We start from the raw sequence: 26,437 nt of genomic DNA, 5'->3' as shown, positions 1-26,437 counted from the left end.
AAGCCTAATAAACTTAAGGAGATGAAAATCCTATCAAGTATTTATTCCAATCACAATGCTATAAAACTAGAAATCAGTAACTGGAACAGTACTGAAAAATGCATGAATATGTGGACATTAAGTGACATAATCCTAAACAACCAACGGTCAAAGAAGAAATCAAAAGGGAAATCAGAAAGTATATTGAGACAAAGTAAAATGAAAATACAACAGACTAAAACTCATGGGATGCAGCAAAAAGGACTTGTAAGAGGGAAGTGTACAGAAGTAAATGCCAACATTAAGAAAAAAGAGAGATATAAAATAAGCAACCTAACTTTACACCTCATTGAACTAGAAAAAGAAGAACAAACTAAGCCCAAAGTTTGCAGAAGGAAGGAAATAATAAAGATTAGAACAGAAATAAGTGATATAGATACTAGAAACACAATAGAAAAACATAAAACTGAGTTTTTTGAAAAGAGAAATAAAATTGGCAAACCTTTAACTAGAAAAGAAAAACCAAAATTAAAGCTGTAGGCATCATATTCTTTGATTTTAAATTATATTACCAAGCTATAGTGTTCAAAACAATATGATAATATCATGAAAACAGACAAACTGACCAATGGAACAGAATTGAGAGCCCCAAATCATCCTATGCATGTATGGTCAGCTAACCTTTAGGTGACTTTCACATCAGCTGTTATGTACAAAAGAGCACCTACATTCACATTGCTGTGAGAGGTACTTTGGGTGATACGAGCATGAATTGTTTTCTACCCTCTCTTCCTCCCTTCTTCTCTCCCTTGCTCCCTTCCTCTCCTTTCTTCCTCCCTCTTCCTCCTCCTTCCCTTCCTTCCTCACTTCCTCCCTTCTTTCTTTATCTTTCTTTCTTTCTTTCTTTTTTCTTTCTTCCTTTCTTCTTCCTTCCTTTCCTTTTTTCTTTCTTTCCTTCCTCCTTTCCTCCTTCCTTCCTTCCTTTCTTTCTTTCAATAGGGGAAGAGACATGTGGTGGATAAAATTAAGACTGAAAGGGGCCAGCCCCATCACATAGTGGTTAACTTTAACATTCTCTGTTTCAGAGGCCTGGATTCGCCACTTTGGATCCCAGGCATAGACCTACACCATTCATCAGCCATGCTGTAGTGGTGACGCCCATATAAAATAAAGGAAATCAGCTCAGGGCTGATCTTCCTCAAGCAAAAATGGAAGATTGGCAACAAATGTTAACTCAGGGCAAATCTTCCTTAGGTGAAAAAAATTAAGAATGAATAAAGACTCAGAATAACTTTACTTTTACACACACATACATACATATATATATAAATATTTTTATATAATAAAGGAGATACAAACTATGAACAAGAGCTAGGAGCTTTCTAGAAGGGGGATCAGGCTATCTAATTTGGAAAACTTTGTCCTCAGGGAAAGTTTTGTTAATTATGCCACCTGAGATGAGCCTTTAGAGAAAATGAAGAAAAAGCTTTCCAGGTAGCAGGGAGCATATGAGTATGGTATAGTGGTCAACATCACAGGCTTTGAAGTTATAGGACTACTACAAGACCCAGTTCTGCGACTATATTAGAAATTTTATATCTCTATTTTTTCATCTGAAAATTTAAGTAAAATTTTAAAATTTATAAGTATACATTGCCATAACCATAAGTTATGAGGATTCTATTATCTGATTCATACATATTTGCCTTGAAAGCTCAGCTTAAATATCATTCACTCAAACAAATCTTTGACTTAGCAAAGCTTGGTTAGTGTATTCTGTTTTGTGTTGTCTATAAGTATCTCGATTGTGAAATTTCAAATGCTAGCAATTATATATTTATTACCTGTTTTTCTAATTAGACAGTGAAGCTCTATCAAGGAAGGTTCATGCCTGTCTTCATAAAAGACGCCAGCCCCAGTAGAGTGCCTGGCACTTGAATCACTTGTTGCTGACTGGCTATTGTCAGAGACCTATGGTAGGCATGCCATATTTTCAGAAGGGAAAAATCACTCCCTTTCAGGTGATGCTGGCCTGAAGTCCAGGATAAATCAGTCTGAAATATGAATCTATATCTGACTTTTTCAGTGAAAGAGGAATAAAGCATCATCTTATGGAAATTTCCATGTGACACCAAATGGTAGCAAAAGAAATTCAAGTGAGGGATTATTCAGGACCTGGAAAAAGATCCTCAACTACTTTCTCAAACAGCCTCAGAGGGTTAAAAATAACAAATTAATGTGCAAGACCATTGGAAGAAAAACTTGTGTCCCCATAAAGATAAAGACATTGCAAATCACACTGTCTATAAACTGGATTCCAGTCTATGAGGAACATGTCTAACAAGCCTCAAACTAGTAAGAAAAAAAAACAAAGAAGAAATGTGATGTGTATCTTTTTCAGGTACGCCTTATGAGGTATGGCAGGGAGGCAGTCATATCTGTCTAAATATATCAGAGACTGGAGCTTGGTGACATTTTTCTGTTGGAAGCAATTCATTATTAGTTCCCTGCAATAGGAAAGCAGTGCACAATTGGCATTAGAAATGTTTTAAGGACTTGAGCGATTGATTTATGGTGAGATATTACAGCAATTTAATATGTGCTATGAAAAGAATATAAGGTATATAACTGTCTAATATTTGAGGCTTTTGAATATTAAGAAATAAAAGGAATTTTTGAGAAGATAAAAAGGATGTAATGAAGAGTAATGAGGTGAAATTGAGATTATAGGTGCTTTTGCCTGGGAACATATTCCAGCAGCTGTCTTTCTGGGTGAATTAGTTACCTCTGGCTGCAGTAACAAGGTACAACAAATTGGGTGGCTTAAAATGAAAGAAATTTATTACCTCACAGTTCTGGAGTGTAGAAGTCCAAAATCAAGGTGTCAGGAGGGCCACACACTCTAGGGCGAGGTTCTAGAATCTATCCCATGCCTTTCTTTTAGCTTCTGGTGTGGTCAACAATCCTTGGCTTCCCTTGGCTTGCTGCTGCATAATTCCAATCTTTGCATCTATCTTGACATAACAGACTACTGAAAGTATGTTTTTACTGTTTTCTTTGGAAATGGCTTGAAGGTCTTTTTACAAAGTTTGCTGGGGCTCAAGAGACCCATGGTGTGTGGGTGCTCACCTTAGCCTTGGTGTGAGCCCACAGCCAGAGTGAGAAGTACAGTGTCCACTTTCATGCTGCTCTAAACAGATGAATGTTGAATCTCTTGTAGGCATTGCTATCTCAAGCTACATTATTTTATCTATTCATTCATGTATTTGCTACATACACATTGAGTGATGTCTAGTACAGTCCTAGGCATTGGTGGTAAAATCTCAGGAAAGTTACCAGCCCTTTGGAGTGTACATTCTAGCTAGAGAGTCAAACAATAAATTATAATCAAACAAATAAGCATAATTACTCAATGATGCCATGATACTAGGAAGAAAAAGTTGAGGTGATGTAATAAGAATGATAGAGCACTGCTATGAATAGAGTGGCCAAGGAAGCTCACTCTAAAGAAGTGACAATTAAGCTGACATCAGAATGACAACAAGGAGTCAGCCACCAAGGGGAAATGTTTTCCAGGAAAACGACAAACCAAATGCAAAAACTTGAAGCTCTCTATGTGCAAAAACAGTTGTAAGATGAGTCAAAGATGACACTCCCTGTGATTCTTTAGGATATTTGTTTCTCTATTTGTATTTTAGACACTTGACCCTGGTGGAAGTAAAAGCAGAGACTCAATGAAACCAATCTTAATAAAAAGGGAGATTGCCTAAGTGATATTGCAATAGCAATACAAGCCTGGACTAGGACTTGTGGAATATAAACCTGGACTAGGGTGAAGTGTTTGAGCTGGGAGAAGTGAACCATCATAGCAGGAAAACTGGACTGGGAGAAACTCAGGGTCTGAAGAGGAATCATGGTTATTGTGATTAATGTGTAGTTGGACCCGATTTACAGAAGACTGCCAATGCCAATTAACATTGCTTCCATTTTGAGACCCATTCCCTGGTTAAATTTATCAGGCAAGAATTATGGGGAATTAGCATAGGGCATGGGGAAAAGAGAAGTGAGAAATCTAAAAGACCTCTCTAGTGATGGCTTAACTGACCAAGGAAAATCGGGACATGTCATGGTGGATGGCGGAGGTCAAATTTTTTACCTTTCCTCTCACTGATGATAATTATATGTCATAATGCATATTGTAATTGTGGAAGTGCCAAGACAGATGACCTAATAGATATTTTCAATTTGTAATTTCTTTGCTGCAAAATTAAAGTATTAATCAAACTAAAAGCCTGCTAGGCTGGTTAAAGGTTGACTCTGCACTGAATGGCCAGAGGTAACAGGGCTGCCTCTCTCTTCTATTTATTGATGTCCTCGCACAGTTCCTCAAAGAGGGTGTGTGAGACCTCTGTCAGCTCAGACAACCCATTTTCTATTCCCCTTCTTGTAGTGGGAGTGGGTTTTCACAGGGACGTTACGTTTACATGTAGTACAGTGAGAATCTGTATAAGAGGACAGTTGAAGGTAAGGGTTTTTGATGGAAACCATACTGTAGAGAGAGAGAAACAAAATAGTTATTGCCTCCCCAGAATTCAAAACTACCATATCTGGCAAACGTGTGGTTCAGTTTTTAAATATTTTGAAATGTAAAGAAAACAACCCTGATTCTTGAAAGTGCCTGATGTAATAACTAGCCAAATTACTGCAAAATATCACAGTTATCTATACATCTGTTCCTCATTTGTATTTATTTTATTATTCTATACTGGAACATAGTACACCATTGCCATGTATGCAAAAATGGGATTTTTAAATACTTTTCAATATTTTTAGCAAGTGTTTTCTGAATTAATATAGAAGTTGGCTTATTACAATACTTAGAATTTATCATGTGGTTTGTCACATTCAACAAGTTGAGACTGATATATTAGATCAATTGATTTTCTAAGTCCAGGAATAATTATGCAGTCAGGAAATAAGAAGTCAAATTAAAAGGAAAAAGGAAATCCATTTATTCACAAAATCATCATTTCTTATTTATATGTGATTGGAGGTTACTAGCAAGGCTAAAAAGCTATCCAAGTAAAAATATTCCTTAAAATAATGAATTCCATCTCCAGAGCACTTTTGCATTATATTCTAGAGAATGTCTCGAGCACTTTATGTACAGGATCTCATTAAAATCTTGTTTTACTAATGAAGAAACTGAGGTTCAGAGATTAACAATTATTAGTTGTATTCTTATTAACAGCAACAAGTTTTGTTGTAATTAGTATATTATTGATATGGATATTCTCAAAAGATGGTGGCTATCAATACTTTCCTTCCCTTTGTGTATTATTGCTTCTCATTTCAAGATATAGAGTCTAATTCTCTTCTGTTTGAATATGGACTGGCTTGAATAACTTGCTTACCCAATAAAATTCAGCAAACATGATATTTTGGGAATTCCAAGGCTACATCTTTAAAATATTGTGCTTTCTGTCTGTGTCAACCTTGGGATATTCCCTCCTGGAACCTAGCTGCCATGCTGTAAGAAGCCTAAGCCACATAGGGAGGCCAGGCACGGACAGTCTGGTTGACAGCATGAGCTGACGTCCTAGCTGAGTGCTGCCATAGACTACCCAGCATGCAACGGAAGATGCCTCTGGGTGTGCAGCTGAATCAAGCCTTGAGATTTCCATCCAGAGATACCATCCAGCTGCAATTGCAAGAGAAACCCAAATAGGTGTTCCCAGCTGAAAGCAAGGATGCTCAGAACTGTTAGAAATAACAATAAATTGTTTTATTAAGCCACTAAGTATTAGGATTGTTTATTATGAGCAATAGACAACCAAAACTATAAATAGAATTTATTGTGGCATAGGGCTAAAACAGTTATATGAAATATCTCATTTAATTCTTGTAATAGGGCTACAAATTACATACTATTATTGGCTTCATTAGACAGGTGAAAAAAAAAAGAGGCTCACAAAAATTAGTGCTTATCTAAAAGCAACATGGATAGTAAGTGAATCAAATCCCCACAATCTGACTCTAGGCAATGCTCTTGGCTGCCATGAAAAATAATCTTACTTACATTATAGAGTTGAGATTCCCTCTACTTCCACCTATATTTTTCATCTGTTCAACCTAGTTCCAAAGTGAATAACTATTATCCATTGTGGAGGAAATGTTCCAATTGCTCTTTTTTACTGAGTGGTCTGTGCCTATGATGAGGTTTTCCAGCGTGATGGAAGTGGTACCCAGGCAACAATGGAGCCTGCATGGTTGAAAATTCAATGGGAAGCTGATCTCAGTGGGAGAGACAATGGCGTAAGTCTTGTTTGGCTGAAATGAGAAGTGTCAAGATAAGACAGAACGAAAAAAAGAAGAAGAAAGATTGTCAGATATAGACTTAGAAATCTTAAGGCCCAGGCATGAGAACATGAAGCTGCAAAGTGAGTCAGTCACTGAGGGGTGGATCTTGGTCAGCCTGCTGAAAATAAGACGTTTGTTTTGTCCCAGACATGATGGGAAGCTGCATTTGAATGGTCAGGAAAGATAATATCAACCCTTTCCAGATTTTAGGAGAGTATCATGCTCTCCTGCTCCAAGACACCCTCCTCCTCAATTTGAGTAAACTCAGCTGATGCTCCTTAAGGTATTTGCCATCAGCTGCCATGCTTCTCCTGTATGTGCACATGCAATATAAAATCAAATCCTTTTTTGCACAAGGATGATCACTTTCCTTTGAGCCAGAAGGAACTTTGTGTTTCTGAATTTCTTGTAATCTCCCAGGATCAGCTTAGATAAACTTTTACTTCCTCCTGGTACATTTCATTCAGAATTCCCTATGGCCCTATCAGACGGTTCCATAAACAGATTTCTAAGCACATCATCCACTAAAAGGCTCAGCAAGAACCCCCCACCTCCCCAAACTCACTATACCATGCTAAGAGGAGAAAACATAATAAAACAAACAATGAACTGGCAAAAGCTAATTTGTTAAAGAACATAAAAAAGAAGAGGGGATGAAACTGGCCGCAGATTTCTTTCTCATCTTTGCCTTGGAGAAGATACATGTATACTTTGTATTTCATTCATTGGGTTAGGAGCATAATAGTTTATTGCTCAATGCTCACAGTCATGAATACCAGTAATCAGTTCTCTTCAATCAACATTAATCTCTTTATCACTTCTGCATCTATTAATAAAGCTCTGCACAGAGTTATTCACCCCAAACCTACCTCCACCCTCGACCCCCAGAAAATGTCTATGGATGTTGCCTATAAGGTTTCATACAAGAAAAATATTTTAAGCCAAAGTCAGGGGTATTTGTCAATTCCCTGTGTGAGAAAAAATCTGCTTTTGTATAGTTTTCTCTCCAAATGCTAAGAGCACAGTAAAAAACAGATCTCCCTTAGGAGGTATAAATTCTGCCTATTCATAAGCAAACAAAAGGGGCACTGAGAAATGGCGGGTTCTCCACAGCCTCCAGAAACTTCTCATAGTTTTCCTTGCAGATAAATACAACTAATCTTTTTCATTGTGTTTTGGAATTTCTAATATAATTGTTTCCAAAACTGAATTCTCAAATTGTGGATTTATGAAATACAGTTTCTTGGATAAATGTGGTCCCTACTGTGAAGGCCTGTGAAGGGTTACTTTCTATTTCTTTTCATTAACGAGTGAAATGTTCGCAGTACTCTAGACTTTGTGCTAATGCAGATTCTTCAATAATAAAGATCCTGACAAAAAATGTGTTTTATATTTCACTCCAGTGTTCAGCCCATAGTGACTATTGACAAATACCAACGGCTGAGCAGTCAGTGTGAACCCAGTATGTTCAAATTGGGATAGACAACAACCTCCCTTTAGGAAGGTTAAAATTCTATTATTTGTTTTGCATTCTTAAAACATGTGTATTCTTTCTTTATGGATTCATAAATGCCTCTGTCTGCCAGTACATATCTATGGTTATCTCTTTCCTCAACTCCTTAGTAAAGATACACAATTAATGTTTTCTTTGCTTCACGGTTATGAAGAAGCAGATGACCATCGTGAGTAAGTGGACGTCTTTCTTTACAGAAGTAGCACTCTCTACCCAGGTATCTCTTTCATCAAAAAGTAGTAGAAACCAGAGTTCAAGAGTTACATTTATATACTATGTTATTATGCAAGTCAAATGAGGGGTTGGGGAAAGAGAGAGAGAGAGGAAGAGAGAGAGGATTAGTTCATCATTTCATGTACAATATTATATTTGAAATCACTTCCCATGCAAATCTGGATTTTCATTTTTCATAACCTAGAATCCATCTGGAAACAGAGCACTCATCTTCGTATAGAAGGAAAGAAGCCTTCTTATAGGTGGTTGTTGGATGAAATAATGTAGAAAAATGGTGAGACCCATACCAGCAACCACACAATGACATTAGTATTCCAATATATTATCATAGTGTAGGTCAAATGCTGCTTAAACCTATGCCTTTCTAGCAAGGTCGCATTCTATCCAAACATCTGCAGACCCTGTCTGATGGATCCTTGGTTCTCAGAAACGCATAATATTTCAAAATTTCTTAACATGGCGGTAGCAAAGTCAGCCCTTTCCGGTATATGCTACTGAATTGAACCTAAAATGGTCTCCCAGATTAGTGTATATTTTGTGCCCTTTTGTTGCTGTTGCTTTGCCAATAACAGTTTTAGATATACAGAACCTTTTCAACATTTTAGATTTAAATGGACAAGAAAATCATTAGTGTAACTTTGTGGCAAAGGTCAGGAAGTGAATGAGAGAAGAAAAGAAAATAAGACATTTGACTACAGGTCACCAGTCTCTGTCAAACCAAGGCTCTACTAGAAAAGTAATTTGATTGTGATCCTGCATCTAAGATCCCCAAGTTTTTTCTACCTTGTATGTTTCCAGTGTTGTTGTCCCTATTCTTACGTCTTTATATACTCTATAAAAATTTACGTCTATAATATGCTTCTGCCAGAAAGGTGACCCAGTTTTCAATAGATTTGTAAAGGGATCTTTTGCAAATAAGGCTAAGGATCCTGGCAAGAGGACACATGTCAGAATCCCTTGTAGGAAGGCTGTTTAGGTAGTGAAATGTGTGACCTACTCTGTCAGTCTTCATAGATTGATACCCGACTCGTGATGTCCATCAATCACGATCTCAGGCAAGCTACTTCACTGTTTTCCGACCTCCCACTCCTTATCCAAGGTGAGGTGACCCAGAATACCTACTTTTTAGAGTTATTTTGAAGAATAAATATGTTAAAATAGACAAAGCTGTTTGAGCCTTAGCTGGCATGTAGAAAGTGGCATGTCGATGTTAGCTCTCATTATTTTAACAAACATCATCTTTTTATCTAGGGTACCCTTCGAAGAACTCTGAATGTCTTTTTTATATCATTTCCAATCTCTTCTAAGAGAGAGGGAAAATTCAGCTTCCCCTTTCAAGAATTTGGAGGATGCACAAGTAACTAGAACAAAAATGTTCAAAAAATCTGTTTAGGAGGCTAAGTGACAGTTACAGAAATTAGGGGCATTTTGTTGCCAAAGACCTTAGCATGTCAAACAAGCTCTGATTTGAATTTTCAATTTCTTTCATAGTTATGTGCCTAAACTAGTTATTTACCTGAATGAGCTTCATTTTTCCCCATGAGAAGCAATGCTCTTATCATAGTAGCTACGTGAAGTCACTGACAGTGGGTTGTCAATAAATATCTATTATTCAAAAATAATTGTTGAGCTTTTATTATGCAGCAAATGCTGATAGGTGCCATGCATGCAACCTTGAACAAGGCCTTCATGGTCCTTCTGCTGAGGAGCTTTTCTCCTAAATCCCTGTCTGTGTTAGTTTTCTATGCCTGCTATAGCAAATTATTAAAAACTTTGTGGCTTAAAACAAAACACATTTTCAATTTTATAGTTCTGAATATCAGAATGCCAACATGCATCTCACTGAGGTAAAATCAAGGTATTAGCCAGACTACATTCCTCCTGGAGGCTCTAGGAGAGAATCTGTTTCCTTGCCTTGTCCATCTTCTAGACACCACCCCATTTCTGTCTCAGGACTCCTTTTCTCCAAAGCCAGCAACTTTGCACCTCTTTGACCATTCTTCTGTTATCACATCTCCCTCTGACCACAGCCTTTAAGGATTCTTGTGATTACCTTTGGCTCACCCGGACCATCCAAGATAATCTCTCCATCTCAAGGTCCAAAACCTTAATGGCGTCTGCAAAGTCCCTTTGGACATGTAAGGCTATATATTCACATGTTCCCGAGATCAGAGTGTGGACATCTTTGGGAGAAGTTTTGAGGAGGAAGACATTTCCTCTACCCACTCTAGGTCCTTCTGGCTGGGCTATGAATTAAATTGACATGAGACAGAATAACAGGAGAAAATCAAACAAAGTTTTATAACATGTATACATGGGAGAGACTCAGGAAAACTGAACAAATCACCAAAATGGCAGAGATTCTCTTCTTAAATACCATCTTCAGCTACAGACAAAGGAGTATGTTGGGGGTGGGGGAAGTCAGATATGGCAGATGACCAGAAAAGTACAATAAGCAAGAGTAAGGTTATCATACAGATTTAAGTCCTTGCCTTCCACTTTGATAAGAGTTTCTAGAGATAAGGTCACCCCCCCCCCACCTTCTTCCTGGTACAGAGAGGGACACACATTTTCAGATGGAGATTTCCCTTACAAATGAAATGTCTCTTACAAAAGGTCACTTTTACTTTTCAGAGTTTTTCTCATGTATGCAGTGTTTAAAAGTAACCAGCCCAAAAGAATCCTCATGCCAAAGAGACATATTTTGGGGTGGCCAATTCTAATCCCCCACAAAGGTCATTATTCTGCTCCCCACATATCATTGCTCAAATTTAAAAATTTCTGTAAGTTTGTTTTGTCCTGAATTGAGGAGGCCAGGAAGGTACTTAACTGTTTGGTCACCAATATGTAAGGCACCTTCATTAAGTCTGCTTAAATGCTTTATAGAGATGTCAGCCAGGCCAGGGCAAGGTATATTTTTTGTTCCAGTTTCTCCTAACCCCCACTGTGAAAAAATTATCTCCACTGTTGACGTGCTTAATTACCCACGTTAAAGGGCATTAGGCAATGATACTCTGTAATGCTTGCCATGAGGAGGGCCATCTTTTATCATTAGCAAACTGCTTAGTGGTGAGCTCACAATTGTACATCTTACCTAGAAGATATTAGTAGCCCACTTATCAGTTTTTCTAATGAGATGAGTCATGAGGTAGGGATGGCAATGGGGGGAGGGAGCTGTGTTAATGTTCCAAGGGGACTAATTAGAGTCAGGTGAGATGTGGAGCAAGCAACCCAGGTGATTTCAGTCAGAACCCACGTGAAAAGCTCTAATTAACAGCAGTGATAGATTTTGCGTTAAGACCGCTGGAGAATACATGATACTCAATTTCACTTTCCTGACCTGTGGCCAGATGATGTCAAGTCTCAATGCATTATTTTTTAAATGAAGGTAGAAAAATGCCCCCTTTTTTGTGGTGCATTAAACATAATGCCATGTAAAAACCAAGAACATTAAAAGGATATACTAAGCAGAGTGGGAGGTCAATGCCAAGAAGGTAGTTAATTTCAAGGTATTAATTTCATTGCAATAGATAACTCCCAGTGAGCCTAACAAAGAAGGTGTTAGGGCCAGGGGACTCTGGGAGACAGAGGAAGATAGGGACATTGCTCATCTATTCTAACATCTGTGACTCTCAATACACAACCCAATTCAGGAATAATTTAGCTGAGGTGCCATCCTAAAACCACACAAGCTTTAAATTTATCACTTCAGCAAAGTTATTGTTCCTTCAAAAAAAGGTATACAGGGTATTTTAGCTGCAGGGTGCATAACTAGAGAAAGTGTTTCCAGCAGCGATTCTCTGCCTTTCTACAAAATTAACTGCACAAGAACCGACCATGTTACTGTATGACATTTAGTTTTTCTAATCTGTTTAATGCCATGGTTTGCACATGATGTATTCTGATGTGCTTTTGTGTTTCAGATACTAAAAAAGCACATTAGAAGTGCAGTAGGGATTCTTTTACAGACAATATAACTTGTTACAAATTGCATTTTCAGAAAAATTATACCGAAAAATCCAATCTTATCTTATGATTTTTTCCGTCAAAGTTACATTTTACCTCCTCCATGTCTTCTGTCTCTTGTGTCTAAGCATCTTCTCTTTGGATCTTCCTGACTCATTCTCCTTTTCTCTGTGCCCTGTGCTAAATGAATTCAAATCTATTTTTAAGGTAAAACCGACAGCACTTGGCGATGCAGTCAGCATTTATGTGATGTTAAAGCTTGCGCGGATGCTGGGCGAGAACTTTTGAACACAATTTTGACTCAAGTATAGATTTCAATTCTGTAATCTCTTTTGGTTCCCAGTAAAAGTAGATTCTGTCCTTTAGCTCTCTGTACTCAGCATGAGTTTATAAAATGTCAAATTAGTAATAAAGTAGTTCATGTCCATTCTTCCGTATTTTCAACAGGCTTATTTATGAAATTATGACAAATTGAAATTCAACCTCCCAGAAAGCTTTATCATCCAAGCTGAATGTCCCAATGTATATGTATATATGTGTTGTGTGCTCTCCGTATACACACTTTACATTTTACAATATATACACACACACGTAGAGAAATGTGGAGTACCTATACTTGTTTTTGTCCACTGGTTCTACTCCCTTCTGGAAATCATACCTAGATGAAGAGTCTTATATTTTAAGGGAGGTATAAGTTTTTGGATTTTAATAATCCCCGTTTCCCTTTTAATTCTGAGGAATTTCTCTCATTAACTTTTATTTATTTATTCTTACTTTTTTACCCTGTCTTCTCATTCTCTTCTCCTACTTACAAGAGATAGGGGTAATGTTCAGCTACCATTGTCAATAATTTGGAGGGTATACAGATAAATAATACAGATTAAAGACCTATGTAAGTGGCTATTTCACAGTTTAAAATTCAAGGAAATTCAAGGACGTTAGCACAAGATACTAGTCTTTTTTTTTTTTTTTTTCTGTAAATGAAAGCCTGTACATCACTGAAGCAGAGATACTTTGAATAGTTAGATATCTTTGGGGCCATTTTTCTTATCAAAGCCCTGCTTTCAGCTGGAATGATCTTAGGCTGGTATTGAGCTAGACCCTCCCATCTGCAGTCTCAGGAAACTCTCAGGGCAGGCCCACATCTAGGTCTAGAGTGCAGACTCTCGTCAGCAGATTTATACAAAAATTTAGTTCATTTCTTAAAGTGATGAATTAAATAAATCACTTGAACAGCCATGCCTGATGAATTTCGTAACTTGAAAGAGTGCATCTGCCACATCAGTTCCGAGGAGGAGGATAGGAAGGGATGAATTGCATTGGGAGGACCAGGGGCTCCATCTTCTTCTTCTTCTTTTTCTTTTTGGTGAGGAGATTGGCCCTGGGGTAACATCTGTTGCCAATCTTCCTCTTCCCCAAAGCCCCAGTACACAGTTTTATATCCTAGTTGTAGGTCATTCTAGTTCCTCTGTGTGGGATGCCACTACACCACGGCTTGATGAGCTGTGTCTAGGTCCATGCTCGTGATCTGAACCAGCAAACCTTGGGCTGCTGAAGCGGAGTGCACAAACTTAACCACTTGGCCACAGGGCCAGGCCCCTCTATCTTCTTTCAAGATTAAGAGAAATTAGGGTCACTCTCCAATTTCTGCTGGTGTTTAAATGTTTTTAGCCCTGTCTATGAATTGGAGAATGTACATTTTTAAAATATAAATGACAGTACACAAATGAAATACAAAAATTACCCAAGACCAACAGAAACCTTAAGAAATTTAAATGGTATAAAAGGACCCCAATAACAGAGCCGTCCTCGTAGTATAATCATTAAGAATTCAAGATCATTTCTTAGAAAATCACGAGCATTCCACATTTTATATCTGTGAAAATATTGGAAAGGACTGGTTTATGTCTTGACAAAGCTTTTCTCCATAACCAAACTCTACTCAGGCTCCTCCAAGCTCTTTTTCAACTAGGCCTGGACTTTTGGACTTCCGTGTTCATCTCTGCATCACCCACTTTTAGCACAAGTCATGCTAAGTCAGTTTAGCCAGAATCTCCCATCTTCGATATCGGATCATCTTTCATAACTGCTTGGATTTCTTATCCTCCACAATCCCCCAGGGGAGGTCTGGTCTCCCTGGCCTGCCTTCAGCAAGAATCTTGTTAGGTTAGCTTAGCCGGAATCCCCCGTTACCCATGATGTTTCTGTTAGGAATTTTCCGTCTGCTGACCCCCACTCTTGCTCCTTGCCTATAAACTCTCACTTGTTCATGCTGTATTCACAGATGAGCCTACTCGCTCTCTACCATGGCAAGACAGCATTGCAGTGGTCCCTACTACTACCTACCACAGTGATCCTCCTTGTATCCTCCTTGTACAAATGTCATGAATAATGTTTTCCATAACAGTCTGCAGATGCCCAACCACATTTACCATGCTTGTCATAGTACCTGAGGACATGTGTGTAGACATGCCACATTCAGGTATACAGTGATGATTTTTGAACTTACAAAGTCTTCAGGTTCTCTGGATCAAGTTTCTTTCCAAGAGATTGGACTGATTGGAAATTAGCCAGAGAAAAGGATAATTAGAAACTATTATTGAAGTAAGAAGGATATATCAGTAAATAGATGTAATACAAACTTCCTCTGTAAGTGGATTTGGGGAAGAATCACCTCCTGTGCTTAGTTTTAGAGTAAAAATGGTTGACATGAGTATCCATTTATAGATTTCTGCAAGAGGAAGAAATGCTAGAACAAATTGTCTGAGGGTTCCGTGATGCCAGGGATGGTGTCTGTCTTGCTCACACTCCAACATCAAGAACTACACCAGTGCTTGTTTCATCAGACATAGTCTTTAGCAATAGCTTAGAGATACTACTGGAATTGTAAATATTCCAAAAAGCAAAGAAGAACCCTATACCTTATAATACAGACTGACTTTTTGTTTTTGTATGGATTTTGAGAGAGCTGATACATCCAAAGCTCTGCTTCTAGAAAGTGAAATTTCCCCACTCAGTGTTTAGAGGTGATGTGCATACTTATAACCATCACCATAAAAAGGGTTCTGTAGGTTACGAATTAATTTCAAATGTGATATTCAATTAGCCATATGGCAAGAATGCTTCAGATTCATCATCAATGCTCATTGCTTTACTGTCAAACATTTTCATTAAGGTTAAGATTCAATAATTGACAGGGATACAATTTTTAATTGAAGATCAGCGTATAAGTCCTGGGGATGTAAATGCCGGAGGAATTGAATCACCTTTGATGACTTCCTCTAGCCAGATACTAAAGCTTTAGAATAATAACATTCTTCCTTTGTACTTCCAGTACAAATCTTGCAATGCTAATTTTCTTTGTGGTATTTCTTTTAAAGGCAAGAAAATATTGCTTGGTGATCAAAGTTCCCTAGTTCCCAGGTGTTGGGGTCAGTGAGAAGGGTCCCCTGCTTGGATAAATTATTTCCTAAAGTTGAAAACATTTTCAAGGAAAAGGCCTCATTTGCAACTTGTCATTTGGGGACAAAGCACTAATCACATAAGAGGTTTCTTTGAAAGAGAATGTAAACGCAGTAGAAAGTTCTTTTGGGAAGGCTTTGAAATTGTTAAGGTATTTGGAAACTGATGAATTAAACTTCCTTCTAGCCTAAACATCTTACTTACCACCCCTCCCTAGGAACAGGTTTCCATAGCATTAATTTCAGAGAGGAATAATTATTTCCTAACAACAACACAAAGAATTGTGATTCAGAATAATCAGTATTAGTGGAAAAAATGACCTCATGGGTCATTTCTTTCTCTGATGTGCTAGTAGCTGTGTTACTCAGGGAAGCCAACCCCTCTGAAATTTTGCTTCATTATAGATAATATTGATCATACATATTTCATAAGATTATTATGAATATGAAATGAAAGAATGTGTGGTGTAGTACGTAATTGCATAGGCTAAAGTGTGAGGCCACCTGGGTTTGATTCTTGTGTTTCTCCAAAGAGTAGTCCTTTGACTTGAGCAAGCTTATTATTGGCTATGGCATTTAGTCCTCCCCTCTGTAAAATGGCTATGATATGGTCACTTTTTGCATAGCGATGTTACGAAGATAACATCAGAAAATATATAAATAAACAGGACCTGGTCAGAATCAATAAAAGTTAGCTCATTTTACCATCTCATGCATTCTCTGTCCTCAATAAATTTTCATTATCATCTTCTTTACTCACATTTAATACTTCTAATTCAAAATAAATAGTATGCACTCAGGGTCAGAAACACTGCTTCGCTACTTTACTTCCAGACTTGCCAAGGGTATTTTAATTTGTAATTTTACTTGGTGTATTTGTCACATATTTTCTCATTTAAGGAGAAGTGGTTTATGCCTCTGGCTTCCCAGTGGGCATTTTCCTAGCCACTGTGCTGATTTCTTTTGAAGTGACTAGGGCTGAAAACGTTGATAACAGAGAAGACAGCTAGTAGCTTTGTTTTGACAGTGAAGCTTTCTGCCTACCATGTCTACAAGGACAGACTGCTTTGCAAATGCACAATTAGTTGAATGGAAAGTGATCATTTGAGTCTAAGCAAGGTCAACAGAATATGGAAATGTCCACCAAATTGTGTTTGTTTTACTTTTTTCCTCCAACTACTTAGATCAGCTGTTGGAAACTATAAAGTACTCATATGACAAGTGGCATTTTACATTTCCATTTATCATATTGGCTGATATAGGGGAAGAAGAAATTTTCATGGAACTTTCTAGGTTCTTCTGGCTGGTCTAAGAATTAAATTGGCATGAGACTGAATAACATGGAGAAAATCAAAAAAGTTTAATGACATGTATACATGGGAGAAAACCAGGAAAACTGAGTAAGTCACCAAAATGTCTGAAGCCAGAACCTTAAATACCATCTTCAGCTAAAGATAAAAGGATGTTAAGGGTAGTGATTTGAGACTGCAAAGGGGAGGAAAGCAATTCACATGGAGATGGAAAAGCAAACGTTTGGTAAACAAATGTTTGTCATGCCTTGCAGAGACAATGGGACATGGAGAGGACCCTTGATCAAATGGGCCTTGCTGGGTTCCTCCCTGTCTACCTCGCCTAGTTCATACTATACTATAGTTCTCTATGGTGATAGCTCCTTCCTGGAACAGGCCTTCTATCCGAAATTTTTTTAGGCAGTTAGTGGAAAGTCATAGTTTCTTCCTGAGCCTTTTGTTCTTAAAAGTAATCAAGCCAAAGGGACACATTTTGGGATGGCAAATTCTGCAGCTCTACACTCACAAATCATATTTTCCTTAGATAGAGCATTTGATGCATAGGAAACAATCAATGTGATATATTTAAAAATATTGACTCAGCAAACTAGAGACTTGGTAATGTCAAAGTTTGTGTGACACCAAAGGCAACTCCTTTTTATCATTACATTATTCTGACTTTCTGATTGGAATAGGCAATTTAAGACAGTGGCCTTGCTTAACATCCTGAATTTGCCACTTTGGGGTAACATGAGCTCACTATGGTTCAATTTCCTCTTCTCTAAGATGGAAGAAATAATGGCACTTACCTTGGAGAATTTTGATAAGGACTGAGGTAATGTACAGTGACAGTAAGATGGCAGGAATTCATCTACCTCCATTAACAGAGGAAGCTGAGACATGTTGAATTTCAATATGTTATCCAGGGCACACACAAAAATGGAGCAGCATATTTGAAACCTTAAACTCAAATTGCTGATACCTATCCTTGAGTTGTTTACCATCTCATCTTCCTCCTCTCATTCCTAGAGACACTATCAAGATTATATCCTTTAAATAACAAAAGGAAAGGATGGAAGGAAGAAAGAAAGGAAGAGGGGATAAAAACCTGCAGATATTTAAGTAACTCTGATAATTTTCAGACTCCATATGGCTCAGGCTATTAACAAATTCATATTTAAAGAAATCAAATATGGGACTTCACATGTCCCATTGATTGAATTGATTGATAATCAATTGATTGGCAATCAATAGCAATATGAATTGTGATTTTTTTTTCTTTTTCCTTGAAAAGAAGTACGCAAGTTTTATATATATAGCCCTTGGAAGATCTCTAGACATTTTCTTTAGTCATTGTGCCCATTCTCCAAAACTTGCACACATACACAGCAGCTGATGAAAATTGTTGCCACTCTTTAAACATATTTGTGTCACCACTACAACACACTTCCCCTTTCACACCCCACCTCCTTGGAGAGCCATACCCTGACTATAAATGATAGGCTGGTGAGGTTCATGATGTTTGAACTTACTTGGAGGGAAGTGTGCAGAATCTCCTGTAAAGCAAACTTTTTTATTGGTTTGTTTTTCTCACAAGGATGTCATTTATCAAACGAACGTTCCACTCCACTTCATTGTTCTTACTTCCAAGAGCAGCAGGAATAAGGATATAACCAAAGCCTTTGTGCACATCAAGGCTCCAGGCCAAAGTTAGTGATGGGATGGTTTTAAAATGTCCCCATCTTCCCCACAAACCCTAATCAGTTTTACATCCAGGTCAAATTGGATTGTTCTCTCTTCCTATATGCCCTACATTCACATTTATCTCTGTGCTCCACTCTTCATTTTTCCTCCACTTAGACCGTTTCCTCTTGACAGCCCACAGAAAACCCAGTTTATCTGACAGAGCCTTTATTAATTCCACAATACAAACTCTTTCTTTGATCTCACCAGCATGGGACAATGTCTTAGATGAGGAAGGGGAGAAGGGAGAGAAGAAAGAGACAGAGAGAGCGAGAGTGAGGGAGGGAGGGAGAGAGGAAGGGAGGAGAACTTAAGGACAGAAGAAAACAAAATATTTGCAAGATATTCTGGAATTAGAAACTTTGCTTGGAAATGCAGAGCAAGTCAACAGAGTCAGCATTTAAATCTTAGTTCTGCTACTTACTTGCTATGTGACCTTGAGTAAGTTTTGTATTACCCTGGACATTAGTTTCCACATCTGTAGAAATAAAAAAAAAAAACAGAATAAGAATATGCTATAATATAAACCTTTTACCACAATGGTGTTTATAGGTTTAGTGATCAATAAACTGCAGTTATTTTTATTGTTACTATTAATAATAAATAAAGGTAAAAATACCTTTTGCAGTGCTTGGAATTCTCCCTGTATGCTATGCTCTGTCTTGTACTTTCAGCACAGAAATACTTCTTAGCTCATGTGGAAATTGAAAAAAAAAGGAAAGAAACAAGTTTAATCATGTAATAAGAGAACCACAGGAACATTAGTGCTTACACACGTGCACTTTAAAAATATTCAGTAAATATTCCAGCTTCTCTAGGTGCTTCAGTTTTACTTCTGGGAATAAATTGTTGTGCACCTAAGTCTCTAACTGAATACTGAACGTGCACATGGTGCAAAGTTCAATCAATAAACATAAAATGAATAAAACAATAATGATTCAATAATTGTTGCGTTATTATTTATGATTATCTTAGTGCCACATACATGTCAAAGCGCTGCAGAAGACAGTGATGATCATTTTTACCATGTGTCTTTTTAGAATTCCCTAGCTGCATTCAGAATTTAAGGGAGGAACTCTTTTTTTATGTGTGTGTGTGTGCATGTGCACGCCATTGCATGTACACGCGTTCTTTCAATAATACTGTTTTTATAGTGATAGATTAAAAAAAGGCAAAGTGATAATTCCCACACTAAGGAGCTCAGAGAAAAGAAGAGGTAAGAAAAGTTAAACAAATGATACTTTTTAAGATCTGTTCTTATGAAAACATAAATTATAAAGTATCACAAACAGTACTAAACACTTTCTGGACCATCATTTGTGATGAAGATGTAGGTAATTATAATAACAACCATAAGAGGGATGTATAGTATTTATTGATTAGTTACTATGTGCCAGATACTGTGGCATTTTATGTTTTTAGTGAACTATATTACATCTGGGAAAAAGTGCTGCTATCCTCATACACAAGACTTTGTAAGGACATCCATTTTCATTTCTCTTTGGTAAATATGGGTTATATTGTGAATGTATGCTCATATAAGTTTTTTAAAGAAATTTCCAAAGACTTTTAAAAAGTGATTTTACAATTTTGTATTTCTACCAATATTAACGAGAGCTCTTGTCAATATTTTTGCTAACATTTGGCACCATCAGCCCTTTTAATTTTAGTCCTTCTAATAGGTATGTAGTGGCATACTAGTGTGGTTTTAATTTGTATTTCTCTGATGCCTAATGATGTTGGACATCGTTTTTTGCCCTTACTGTGCAATAATTTATCTTCACTTGTGGAATGTCTGTATGGAAGGAAACTTACTTTTTTCCTCTACCCTTTTAAGTTCTTGGCTGGGGCCCCTGTAACACGTGACGGTTGAACAAAAGCAAAGGAAAGCATACAAATTTACTTTATATTCGTTTTACATGACACAGGAGACTTCCTAAGGAAATGAAGACCCAAAGAAGCAGTTAAACCTGAGTGTTTTAATGCTCAGTTCAATCAAAGGTGGAGAGGCATGGAAAAATGTGATGGGATGAAAAGGATATGAACTAAGTGTAGTCAACTGCGGAAAACAGCAAGGCCTACTGAGATTGCTCTAGGTGCGTTGGGAATAAGGAGATTCCTTCCCTCTAGGTATATGGAGGGTTTTATGAAGTGCTTCAGATGAAGGTCAGAAACTCTTCCCTGCACATATTGTTTCTCAAATTCCTTCAGCTTAAAATATTCACTATGACAAGATGCCGTATTTTGGCATAGCATATCCTAAACCCCATCATATTTATTTGAACCATTTGCCTATTTTTCAAAGTGGAGTTTTGGTCTACTATGGATAAAAGTCTTTTGTCAGAAATGTTTTACAAATGTGTTCTCTCATTTTGTGACTTGCCCTTTAATTTTTTCAGTAGTGTTTTTGAAGAGAAACATTTTTGATTTTGATTAATTTCAAACTGTACTTTTTAAAATGTGTCCTGTCTACAAAGCAATTGTCTGGTCTATGTTCACAAGGATTTTCTTCTAGAAGATTTATAATTTTAACTTTTATATTTAGGGCAATAATCAAGTTTTAGTTAATTGTTATGTATGATGTGAGGTAAAAGCCAAGATTTTTATTTTTTATTCCATATACATATCCAATTCTTCCATCTGGAATTTGTTGAAAAATCTTTCTTTAGAGAATTACCCTGAAAATTTTGTTGAAAACAAATTGTGTACACAGATAGACACACAGACACACAGACACACACATATTCTGTTACACAGATCCTTGTGTTTGACCTTATGCTGTCTTGTTTATTGTAACTTTATAACAAGATAGCAACTCTTAAATTCAGGAGATGTAATTCCTTCAATTTTGCTCTCTTTTTAATATTCTTTGGATAATCCATATCAGTTATTCAGTTTATCCAAAATAAAGCCTCTCAGAATTATGCTTAAGATTCTGTTGACTTTACAGACAAATTTAGAACTGATAACTCAACAATATGGACTCCTTCAATTCGTTAATGTTATATCATTTGAAATAGCTAAATCCATTTAATGTTATTATTTTTTGGTGAGGAAGATTGGCCCTCAGCTAACATCTGTTGCCAATCTTCCTCCTTTTTTTTTCTCCTCAAAGCCCCAGTACATAGTTGTATGTCCCAGTTGTAAATCATTCTAGTACTCCTAAGTGGGATGCTGCCAGAGCATGGCTTGATGAGCAGTGAGTAGGTGCACGCCCAGGATCTGAACCAGCGAACCCCGGGCTGCCAAAGTGGAGTGTGCAAACTTAACCACTTGGCCATGGGGCTGGCCTCTAAACCCACTTATTAATTCTAGTATTTCTCATGTAGAGTCCTTAGGATTTTCTGTATAAACAGTCATGTCATCTACAAATAAAACTAGTTTCCTTTCCAATCTTTGTGATGTTTATTTCTTTTTCTTAACTTATTGGAAGGGCTTGGAATTCTGGGAAATTATTCAATAGACATGATGGCAGTAAACATTTTTGTCTTTTTTCTAATATTATTGGAAAAATTTAATGTAAAACCATTAATTTTGATGTTAGTTATAAGGTTTTTCTATGTATCCCTTTATCCAATGGAATAAGTTTCTTCTGTAACTAACTTTTTGAAGGTTTGTATTGTCAATGGATATTGGGTATTGATATGTATCAAATACTTTTTCTGCATCTGCTGTCATGATTCTCTGGTTATTCTTCTGCTAATATGGTGAATTATCATAACTGATTTTTCAAATATTATTCCAACTGTGTTTTTCTGGGACAAACTATTTGATCACAATATGTTATCATCTTAATGTATTGTTGGATTTAGTTTGCTAGTATTTTCTTAAGATTTTTGCACATGTGTTCTTGAAGATTGTCAGTTTGTAATTCTCTTTTATAAAAATGTTTTTGTCAAGCTTTGGCTATTAGTGTTATGTTTGCTTTATCAAATGAATTTGGAAGTTCCTTCTCCTCTATATTCTGAATGTTTATGTGTAAGATTGGGGTTATTTGTTCCTTGAATGCTTGATGGAATTCACCATCTGTCTTAAAAAAATCTAGGGCTGGCATTTTCTTGGTAACATTTTTTTAATAGCAAATTGAATTTCTTCACTACACATAAGGCTATCCAGATTTTCTGTTTCATCTTGTATCAATTTTGTATGTTGAGTTTCTAAAGGAATTTGTCCATTTCATCTAAGTTGTCAAACTTGTTGACATAAATTTGTTCAAAATATTGTCTGATTTTCATGTTAACGTTTGAGTAATCTGGAAGGATAATTCCATCATTCTTGACAGGGCTAGGGGTATTCTAATTTGGTTGACTTTTTCGAAGTATCAGCATGTGGTTCAGGAGACAAAGGGAGGCTTAGGCAGAGTTTAGCCACAGAACTTGGAGCGCTATTCCCTATCTTCTCCTCTCCTTTCTGGAATTCCCCCCTCACTCCCAAAGATAATACTTTTTCTAGCAGGGATTCAGCTGCCCTGAAGCACAGTGGGACAGTGGCCCTCGCTTAATCCAAACCTGCAGTGACAGACTACTCTGCCTGTGTTGGACTCTTCTTTCAACTTTTGTTTCACTCAAAAATCTGCATACCTTTGTTCACTCTGCAGAGCCTAAGGGGCTTTCCTTCTTTTTTTTTCAATTCTGTCCAGAGTTACAGTTGTTATCTGTAGGAAGTTTTTTCCTCTGGGAACTCATTCTGCCATATAGGGAGTGAAGCTCCCAAGGGAGGTTTTTGAGATATGTGACCAAGTGAGGGCTTGAGTTAGTATTTATTGAGCACCTATTATGCACGGATCTAGGATTTTTACAGTTATGCTGTGCAATTAGTGCAATGTTGCTGCGTTCAGCATGCTTGTTTTATTAATTAAGAAGATGAAGATCAGTGCTATGGAATAATACCCTAAGTTTCCAGATCAATTTAAGTAAGAGTGCCTGGCACTGTCACAGGATCATCAGACTATAAATACTATACACTCTTCAGTAGATCATGTGGCTTTTTTTAGTTAGTAACCCCAAGAATGGAGGTTCTTAGCAGGAGAGCTGAACCATATGTAAATAAAAGTAATAGTCAAAGTTTCTGAACTCCATACTATCAGTATAGTTAGTATTCCATATTATTTTGCAAAAATAAAATAACACGTCTATCTACAGACATTGAAGAAGGATTTCTGGCTTTTCCCTCCACACTAACAATGCTGGATATAGTATATCTCTATTCAATATATATCATGATCTTTAATTGATTATTTGCCAAATGGCTGATTGATTCAATGAAACAATTGTAATGTAGAAAAAAATAATTTTTAAAATCCATCCAAAATTATTTATTTAGCATTTACTCTGCGTCATGTACTATTGTAATTTCTGGGATTAAAAGGCAGAGAAGAAAACAGGCACAGTCATCATTTTTGTACAGTTTACTGTTTAATTAGTAGAACAGATACTTAAAAAATTTAAAGCATAAAAATACAAACAGAATTGCGAAGTACATTGCATTTCCTGAAAGAGCTATACAGAGTATTCTCAGATTATGTAAAGGTGAGTAATCTTGCTTGGAAAGGGGAATCAAAAAAATACATATTGCCTCTTCAACAAGTCGACTCTATCAAGAAATTCAATGATGGCTTTGTACCCTCTTTCTTGTCATTTCCTATCTGGAGTTCATATTTGTCAACCTATATAATAAATACGTGACTGAACACGTACTGTTTATTGATACAAGGAATGTTCTGATTCATAGAATTCTCCTTTCTGTCATTCTCTTCAAGAAGAAGCAATGTTGACAAAGGTGGGGCATCTGGGGACAGGTGGGAGCCTGAGAGGCTTTGAAAATTTTATGTGCTCAATAAAAAGTCCATTTAGCTCATCAAAAGATGGAATAGCATTGATGTGCGCATTTATCAGAGAAGGAACGTGGAAATTACATAATATATTGGTATATATGCTTCTTTTCTTCACAGATCATCAGATTACAGATTCTGTACACTTTCACAACAGGCCATAACATGCACATTGCTATTCAGAGATCATCACCATCATCACCGACGTCAATCTGTCTGATAGTAAAAGAATTTGTTTCTAGAACCTACAATAAATATTTTGAGGTTTGGTTGATTGATAACTTGTTATTGCAGAATTCATCTAGAGAAATGACAAATTTTGTCAGCACGTTGGATCTTGAGAGAAGGTTGTTCCTTCTGTAGCAGGTTTGGATCCAAGTTCATAAACATATTTTTTGTTTGTTTGTTTCTCTGTGAGTTAAATCAACTTTATTTCACTTGTAAAAACAACTACGGTGGCAAAAACTTAATCTCAGTCTATTTGGGGCATTTGTTTTTGTTTTTGTCTGGAAGCTGGTTGTCTGAGTCTCATTTCTGAAGGACTGGACATAGCTTAAATTTAGGGTTGGGAAGGCAGGTGGCCCTTATTCTCCAGTTTGTGCACATAGATCCTCATTCAGATATACCAGAATTTATGATTCCGAATCCTTCAGTTCTGAATGCTTCTTCACTACATAAGTTTACCACTTGGAGGCGCTAGAATACTGTATTGAATCTGTGCCCTGCTGGGACACAAGCATTTCCACCTGGGTAACTATTCCAATTTGCCTAGCCCAACCGAGCAAGCTGTCCCTCTCTGATGTCTTACTGTATTTCAAGACTCTGCTCTGGGAGCAGGAAAGAGGACTTTTTTTTTGCATCTCCTTGCAGGACTTATTGATGACTCTACTCTCATCTGTTTCTCCAAACTGCCTTGATGGAAAAATAGTGTTTTCCACAATCTAGGCCAGGGGTGGGATGGGGGATGGGGAGAAGAGATTTGCTCATTATCTGTTTGTTGGTCCATTTATTTGTTTTCTTCCAATCATTTTTTCTATGCCATGATGTTCGTAGTTTTCTGAGAGCTGTGGCTTTAAAATTAAAAATCCAGAAACTTATTTTTTTCCTCTCTTTCCTGCCTTATTTTCTTACTACATTTTAACTTAAGACAGTGAGTAGAGAGAACAAAATGCTCAAAGGAGGGTAAAGAAAGAAAAGGGAAATTCTTATACCAGAAGCAAAGAGAATGGACACAGGTTACTTTTAAATTATAACTGTCTTGCCATATTTGAGAGATATTTGAATCACATATTGGACCAGGCATAGCCTAGAGGGACATTCAGCCACAATTCCTAAAAGAGTTAATTATAGTTATTGGTCTCTTTCACTACATTTTAAGAGTGTACATTTTTGGTTGCAGCCATTTGGAGAAAGTCACGGAAGTAAATTAATGTGCATGTGCTAACATGGATAAAATATAAGAAATCAAAAACATTCAATGGGACGTGGCTTAATTGTGTGAACATATGAGATGAAAAGTGAAAAATATAGCATTCAGTTCATCCACGTTCTTGACCATCTTTGCCATTAACAAAGGTGTGTGACCATGGATAACTCATTCTATCTTCCTTATCCTCATATTTTGCATGTATAAAAATGATGGCCAGCCCCATGGCTTAGTGGCTAAGCTTGGTGAGCTCCGCTTTGGCAGGCTGGGTTCATTGGTTCGGATTCTGGGTGTGGACCTACACCACTCGTCAGCCATGCTGTGACAGTGACGACATGTAAAGTAGAGGAAGACTGTCACAGATGTTTGCTCAGGGCTATTCCTCCTCAGAGAAAAAGAAAAGAAAAGAAAAGAAAGTGATGGCTTTGTAAATTTGTACTTGATAAAGCTTTATTAACTCTACACTTTACGAAAACCTCCAAGGTCCTTGCAAACACTTAATAAGTCTTTCAATTCCATGATCCAAAATGAGGACTGGAGGCAATCATCAAGACACATTAAGCATACATCATTTTTACTGTAGAAAAAGCTTATTTACAGGCTAAACTATCAGACTGACTGAAGGCTATAATTACT

The 26,437-nt window shown here is 37.0% G+C and overlaps 1 long non-coding RNA gene across 2 annotated transcripts in view; it reads right to left on the bottom strand.

Annotated features, from left to right (window-relative positions):
- Positions 1-26,437, bottom strand: part of LOC139042382 (uncharacterized) — an 85,250-nt gene that overhangs the window by 32,735 nt on the left and 26,078 nt on the right. For both annotated transcript variants that reach the window (XR_011499071.1, XR_011499072.1), the window contains exons 2-3: positions 19,165-19,232; positions 18,970-19,023 (exon numbers count right to left, since the gene is read on the bottom strand). This is a non-coding gene — a long non-coding RNA (uncharacterized lncRNA). The remainder of the gene's footprint in view (positions 1-18,969; positions 19,024-19,164; positions 19,233-26,437) is intronic.

This window comes from Equus asinus, chromosome 28 (assembly GCF_041296235.1).
Source record: "Equus asinus isolate D_3611 breed Donkey chromosome 28, EquAss-T2T_v2, whole genome shotgun sequence".
NCBI lineage: Eukaryota > Metazoa > Chordata > Mammalia > Perissodactyla > Equidae > Equus > Equus asinus.
Note: the sequence above shows the minus strand (reverse complement) of the source record. Positions and strands in the feature narration are given on the sequence as shown.